The following is a 7,192-nucleotide window of genomic DNA, read 5'->3' on the forward strand; positions in this document are numbered from 1 at the left end:
AAGTATCATTAATTGGTTCTGACCTATAGCAAACTTGCATAGGTTTCTGAGTTGTGGCTGGTGGGTTTGAACCAATGACCTTGTGGTTAACAGTCCAGTGTGTATCCTATAATGCATTGTTGATGTTGTTAAGTGTTGTGGAGTCAATTTTGACTCATAGCAACCCTGTATAGGGTTTTCAAGAAGCGGCTAGTGCGTTTGAATCACTGGCCTTGCAGTAGCAAAGTGAGTTTGAACCACCAGCCTTGTGGTTCAAACCCAACTTTTGGTCCAGTGCTTACACTATCGTGCTACACCAGGACTCCATGGTGCATTATTTAAAGCTAGTTTTAACTAAGATCCAATTTTATGCCAGTAACTGTTGAAGAAGGGGGAAAATATTGGCCTTATGGAAATGACAACAAAGGAGTCCGGGTGTGGCGCTGTGGGTTAATGCGCCTGACTGAAAAATCAGTTTGAACTGCAAGGTCATCAATTCAAATTCACCAGCTGCTCCTCGGAAACTCTATACAGGGTCATTATTGGTCAGAACTGACTCAATGGCATTTAACACCAACAATGCAGACCAACCAACAAGATTCAAAGAGATGTGGGACCCGAGGTGGAGAATTTTCTGGTTTTCAGAGGGAGTCTTGTTCTTGGATAAGTTGACATTTGAACATAACCCTTGAAAAAATGAATCATATAAAATCCTGGGGAGAAAGAATGAAGTTCTGAGGTAGGCACTTCCTTCCCTTGTGGAGGAATCTGAAAGCAGGTCAAGGTTCCAGGAGCAGAATATGTGGTTACAAGAGTGGTGGAGAATACAGGGACTAGTAGACAATTAATGGGGCAGTGGTTAAAACACTTGACTGCTGGCAGATTAGTGATTCCAACCTACCTAGTTTTTCTATGGGAACATGTAGTGGCAGTCTGCTCATTGGAAACCCTACGCTATAAAGTCTTATGTTGTTGTTGTTGTTGTCAGGTGCCGTTGAGTCGGGACCGACTCATAGCGACCCCATGCACAGCAGAACAAAACAATGTCCGATCCTGGACCAACCTCACTACCACTGCCACACTTGACTCCATCAATGATGCCACTTGGCCGATCCATCTCCTTGGGGGTCTTCCACTTTTTCTCTGACCCTCCATCTTACCCAGTATGACATCCTTCTCTAGCGACTGTTCCCTCCTGACAATATGTCCAAAGTATGAGAGATGAAGCATAGCCATCCTGGCCTCCAAGGAGCACTCTGGCTGCACTTCTTCCAAAACAGATCTATTGGTCCTTTTGGCAGTCCATGGCACTTTCAGTATTCTCCTCCAACACCACAACTCAAAGGCATCAATTCTTCTACTATCTTCCTTATTCACTGTCTAGCTTTCGCATCCATATGAGGTTATTGAAAATACCATGGCTCGGGTCAGGCGTTGTTGTTAGGTGCCATCAAGTCGGTGCCGACCCATAGCGACCTTATGCACAGCAGAATGAAACACTGACTGATCCTGGGCCAACCTCACTACTGTTGCCACGCTTGAGTCCATCGATGCTGCCAGTTGTCTAATCCATCTCGTTGGGGGTCTTCCTGTTTTTCTCTGACCCTCCACCTTACCAAACATGGTACCCTTCTCCAGTTACTGGTCCCTCCTGACATAGGGCTGCCATAATTCCAAATCAACTGGATAGAAATGAACTTTGTTTTTAGTGTTCTTAGGTCATTAGAAAAAATCTGTGAGTGGTTTAAACAGTTAATGCGATTGGCGACTAATTAGCAATTCCTTGTAAGAAAGGCCTGGTGGTTGTTATTGCTGTTGTTAGATGCTGTAAAGTTGGTTCAGACTCTTAGTGACCCAATGTAAAGCAGAATGAAACACTGCCTGGTTCAGTGCCATCCTCACAGTCTTTGTTACACTTGGGCACATTGCTGCTGCCACTGTGCCAATCCATCTTATTGGGGTATTTCTTCTATTTTGCTGACCTTCCGCTTTAGCAAGTATGATGAGGAACTGGCTTCTCCTGAAAATGTGTTCAAAGTATGAGCGATGAAGTCTCAGCATCCTAGCTTCTAAGAAGTGTCTGGCTGTACTTTTTCCAATACGGATTTGTTTGTTCTTCTGGCAGTCCATGATATTTTTAATATCCTTCTTTAATACTATAACTCAAAATGCGTCAGTTCTTCTACAGTCTTCCTTATTCATTGTCCTACTTTCATATGGTAGTCTAGTACTTAAAAATCAGTCACTGAAATCTTCATGAAGCATAGTTCTCTGGCACACATGGGGTATTAGAGAAACTAAGTTGATTCAACAGCATGATTTGTACATATGATTTACTGACTTATATGCAGAAGTTTTATATTCAGCAATATGTATGCTATTTACTCTTAATCTTCATAAGTATATTGTCCTATGCCATGTTTAAAGGCAGAAAGCATCTATGGAATATATTTTCTATTAATAAAGAAAGAAGATCACCTAATAGATGGAGTCTTGATGTGGCATTTTAGCATAGACACTGAACTACTAACCACAAGATTGGCTTTTCAAACCCACCACACCCCACCTTAGAAACCCTATCTGGAATAGTTAGGAGTCAGATGGTATTTAACAACAACAATAGATAGGGCATGTAAAAAACCTCATGAACCACAATTTTACCCCAATGTATTTGATGTCAACAAAATAGATACAGGAATATTTTCATGATTTAATTTTATCTAAATCTCTGGTAAATAAATAGGGTAGTCAAAAAAGGGGTTAAAAAGGCCCAAATTCATAATAGTTAATAAAAGCCATTTTGAGTTTTGTTTATTTCTTACTTGGAGAAAATTAATTTGCCTTGCCCCAGGGGGTAGCAAGCTCCAATTAACACCCCATGTGTGGTTAGCACATCAGTAATGGATGGATGTGTAGTATGATAGAATCTAGAGGCTCATTGCCCTGCACTAACAATTGCTGGGTACAGTTTCTGGGCCTTAGGTTAAACCTAGGGTAGAAGAGGACACAGAGGACCTAGCTAGCTCATTATTTGCTTATTAAGGACAAGAACATCACCCCTGACCATTATTCTTCTAGGAAACTATCTACCAAAGTACTTTAATTTTAGACTACCTCTAGAACTTTGTCCTCCTTATAAATTAATAGCCAGAACTTTTCTTCTAAATATTTAAGGTTTTCAAATTCTTAAGCTAAATAGTTAATGACATTCACACACAAAATATTATTTGTTAGCTTCATCTAACAACTGTTCTGTTAATAAACAAGTAAATTGTAATTCACCATTTGTCATGAGGCAATCCAATACTTATAACCATAATCTGATTTTTTTCATCCTGTTTCATTACCATTGTAACATCACATGATTGTTATAATTGTACAATCATGTAATGATCTAAGAAACATTTTGAGCTTTAGTTGGTGATTACTTCAACAATAATTTTGACTTAGGTTTTTGAAAGAGAGGATAGAACTTTAATTTCAATTAGCACCTTATTAATGCAATAAAATTAAATCATTTGTTTTCAGTTGCAAGGTTGTTTCAGTCTTTCTTAATGTTACCTAGCTTTTGTATTTAATATAGCAATGCTGTAAGCTAGAGTAAAATTAAAAACTGATGGTAAAATAACTAGAAAGATAGTAAATTAAAGTATTAATAAAACAAGCTAAAGTGGAAGAAAAAGAACTAGAAAAGGCAGTGATATAAGTGAAGTATTAACAAAATAAAATAAAAGTGTGCCAATTGCAATAATTACCAGTCATTTCATAACACAATTCCCTTTTAGTGCTTTGTGCATTCCAGTCCAGCTTTTCAGGACTATAGGAGTGGTGGGCAGAATCCCATCAGAATCCCAGATGATCTTACTTTCTGACCAGTAACTTTTCCATTTCGTATGCTTTCTGCCCATCAATTTTTATTCACTTATTTGACTCCATTAAATATTGTAATATACATGTATTTCATCTGTAGAGAAAGATTTGGAACTTTGGTGAATGCCTAGGTGGCACCCTTCAGAATTAAGAATTAATTACTCTACTGCCTTAAGATACTACATTTTATTTTGTTCATGACCTCGTCCCATCAGAATCTCAGATGATCTTCTTTGTGACCAGTAACTTTTCCATTTCCCATGCTTTCTGCCCATCATTGCTAATCCTGATCCTGTATGTAATCATTTTACTTTGAAAGGCTGAGGGTATAAAAATGGCATATGGATAGTATCAGACCTTTCTTGTGTAAGTTCACAAGGAGGAGGAGAGAGAATCAACATCATTCCAAAGCTAATTCTAATGAGGTGGAGGTCAAACATACTTCTACCCTCCTACTTTTTACCAGCTTTGCCACTAGCCATCCCTCTCATAGCACTCTCTCTTTCTCTGATGGGTTTGATAATTTATTGCAACAGCCAGACAGAATTTACAAATCAACTCAGTTACAGGTTTACTAGGGAAGTAGCAGGTTACAACTCAATATCAGGAAACATGTAGGCAGGACAGATCTTTTAGATCTTCTTGACCATTGTGGGTTCCTCTTGGCAAACTATGGACAGGCCTTCAGCCTGGCTTCTGCCCTGCTCAGACAAATGTTGCAAAGCTCTTTTAGCTTTGTTTTCAAGTGCCTGGAGGCATCCTACTTCATCACAAAGCTTCTTGCCCAAATGTGCTCAGTTCTCTCACTCTGTCGGTCAGTGAGCTTAGTTCCTCCAAGCATCTGGATGAACCCCACTGTGTCAGCAATTCTCCTGCTCATAGCTTCATGGGTGTCTCATGCCAGAGTCCTGATTCCACTACTGTTACTTCTCTACTGTGCCCGCTGACATTTCTTACCATCTTGTGTCTTCTCCAGTTTTACAGCTCTCTCTCTTTCCTGGGTCTAGAAGATTCTCAGTGAAGGGAGCCAGAACATGAAGATTGAACTCCACTCCTGGCTCTTCTTTATTAACAGTAGTAAAATCCCCTTTCTACTTTGGAATTTGTTCTTTTTTAACCCTGTTGTTGTTGTTGTTGTTGAGTACTGTCAAGTTAGTTCCAACTCACAGCGATGCTATATACAATAGAATGCAATACTACACGGTCCTGCGTCAACCTCACAATTGTTACACTTGAGCCCACTGCTGCTGCTGTGCCAATCCTTCTCATCAGGGGTCTTCCTCTTTTTTCCCTACCCTCCAATTCACCAAGCATGATGTCCTTCTGATAGCATGTCTGAAATATGAGAGATGAAGTATCGACATCCTGGTTTCCAGAATGCATTCTGGCTGCTCATCTTCCAAGACATATGTTTGTTCTTCTTACAGATCATGATATTTTTAATGTTCTTCTTCAACACCAGAATTCAAATGCATCGATTCTTCTCTGGTCTTTTAAGCATTGTTGTTGTTGTTAAGTGTCATCCAGTTGGTCCCAACCCAAAGCAACGCTGTATAGGGTTTCTAAGTAATGGCTGGTGAGTTTGAAGCATCAATCTTATGGTTCCAACCAGATTTGAAGTCCAGCACTTTGATCTAAATCACCACACCAGGCTCCCTTTTAAGCAAAGTGGGATGGAAAAACTGACCAACTCCCTCATTAAAGTTCCATATACCTTATTTGTATCCTATTCACCTTAAATGCATTTTTATCAGTCTAGCCAATCCCTTGATGGACCACAAACATCTTATTTGCATGAGACTATAGCTCTGGTAGCGTAGTGTTTACGAATCAGGCTGAGAACCTTAAGGTCAGCGGTTCGAAAAAACTCATCCACGGGAAAAAGATGAGAGAATCTGATCCCATAAAGATTTACACCCTCGGAAACCCTGTACAGGGTCGCTATGGGTCGGACCCAACTCGATGGCACTTAACAACAACAACAATGCAAATAAGACCATGCATGACTAAGTGCACCATATTCAGAACCTTTTTTTTTTTTTTTTTTTTAAGTGAAAACTTTAGAGGAAATAATATAAACAGACTCCATGTCCTCCCTATAAGCTGATGTACATGATTCTTTATTCAGGAACCCAGAAAAGAACTCATTGTACTGTTTACAAATATGTGCAAGTTAGAGGGCATCAACTGAAAAGACACAGAAGAAAATTGACAGGCAGACTGAAAATAGTCCAGCTTTTTCTACCATTCAGACCTCTAAATGGTATTGCTTACTTAGAATAGTAATAAAACAAGTGGTCACCTTTGTTGTTTTTAGTTTTTTTAAGTGCTAAGAACATTCATACATGCTTTCTGTTTACAAGATTCATTCCTGAAACAGAGTACCAAAAACAAGGCCCCAAATAAAACCTTTTATTGAATAATGCAAGAAGGATGATATCAATATGTTTTTTTTATCTGGTCAAGAAATGTCTCCATAACCATCTTTTGGTGCCCAGAGTTCTAATGGGTTTATGACTACTAATGGCTTTTTAATCTCATTGTCTGTAATGTTAGAGTTTTAAATCTATTTACTTCAATTTCCTGACATGCTTTAGAAACAAAGTGGGTATTTACTGGCTTTGTGTTACATTTTTTATTACATTAGAAAGTGCCCAGACTTTTGCATCAGCAACTTGATGGTATGGTTTCAGGGGGAAGGGAATACAGAATGCAGAAACTCATCAAATGCATAGTTTCAGAGCAGTCATCCTAAATTACATCAAGGCTCATGTTGCACTCAGAGTGTGCTAATAGTGCCTTTATATACCTAGCACCTTTTTCCAATATTGGTCATTTGTGAGTCTCACTAAAATCTAAATGATCCAGACAGGAGAAACATGCTCTCTTATTACTTATAAATATATACATATTGTTATTGTTGCTGTTGTTAGATGCTGTTAAATTGGTGCCAACTCATAGTGACCGTGTGTAAAACAAAAAGAAACAGTGCTGGTCCTGGACCATCCTCACAATCGCTGCTATGTCTAAGTTCATTTAATCCATACCAAACAGTTCATTTGGGCTTCACCATGTGGAAAAGGAAAAGAGAAAGCAAACCAAATGCACAGGCTGGGACTGAGAACCAAAGAAAACTCTGCAGAGCAGTTGAGGAAAGTGATAGGTAAGGGATTTAAATAATGGAGAAAAGAGTGATTCGATTAGAAAGATCACCATGATTCAATAGTACATCAAGAAATGCCAGCTGTTTTCAAATTTCTTTTGATTGCTGAGTTTTATTAGTTTACTTATGATCATTATACATCTGTAAAACTGGGCCACATGGGTCATAATATTAAAAAAA

Source organism: Chrysochloris asiatica, unplaced genomic scaffold, assembly GCF_000296735.1.
Source record: "Chrysochloris asiatica unplaced genomic scaffold, ChrAsi1.0 scaffold00065, whole genome shotgun sequence".
Taxonomy (NCBI): Eukaryota; Metazoa; Chordata; class Mammalia; order Afrosoricida; family Chrysochloridae; genus Chrysochloris; species Chrysochloris asiatica.